Source organism: Nanorana parkeri, unplaced genomic scaffold (assembly GCF_000935625.1).
Source record: "Nanorana parkeri isolate BGI_ZX_2015 unplaced genomic scaffold, ASM93562v1 scaffold861, whole genome shotgun sequence".
Classification (NCBI taxonomy): domain Eukaryota; kingdom Metazoa; phylum Chordata; class Amphibia; order Anura; family Dicroglossidae; genus Nanorana; species Nanorana parkeri.
The window spans coordinates 165,982-166,981 of record NW_017307129.1 but is presented as its reverse complement, the minus strand read 5'-3'; positions in this window follow the sequence as shown (position 1 = coordinate 166,981).

Genomic DNA, 1,000 nt, shown 5'->3' with positions numbered 1-1,000 from the left:
TCCTTTTGAATTTAATATCACTTTAATGAGTGGGCAAAACAAAAATTAAAAAGTATTTGTTTTTATAAGTAAAATGCTGATGTGCCCATCATATGATGCATATTATAGAAACATAAGGCACAGAGGCAGCATTATTTGGACATTTATACATCAGTGTATGATCTGCTTAAAAAGTTGAGTAATTTCCAATATTATATTTACAGACATCCCTGCATGTGTGTCACTCCATTCCTATACTGTAATTATTTATCCCACTACTGTTTATTTGCATTAGCAAACTAGCCCCTATGAGTGCAAAAAACAAAATCACGTGTGATTAGTTGCAGTTTTGAGGCAAATATTGTCACAATAATAGCAATCAATATGAGAATAAATCTGCAACTAATCTTGTATTAACCCCAATATGTAACTGTGCCCTAAATTATCCCATTATTCTGATTCTCTGTTGGCTACACCAAGCATTTTCCTAGCCTTTCCTGTCAGTCAAAACTATATTTGGAATGGTTTCCACGTTGATGATCTAAGCGAGCCTAACAGCCCATTTGTCAATACAAATGGCATCTATATGCATTTTCATTACAAGTACGGGAACATTCTTTGTTTTCACAGGGAAATTGAATTATAGATTATACTAGCTCATGTTATAATGGAATTAAAATCAATACAAGTATCAGTTATGTTCATATTTGTGTATTGTATCCAGAATTAACTATTCAATTCCATTTGTTATACAAAATAACTATTATACATTCAAGTAATAAAAAGTACAGCGTAGGAACTGAGCCTTGTCTAAAAACTGCTATACGTAAACAAATATGTTGGTACACACACACAAACATATGTTCTGCTCATTTATCCTGCACATTTGGTAAGAGTGTTTATTAAATATAGATTGATACATACATGCAGTTGTATACAGACAAATATTATCTAAGCCAATACATGTATGCAAGTACACAGAAGGGTTTTTGACAACATGTAAATATTCATATATTTTTAT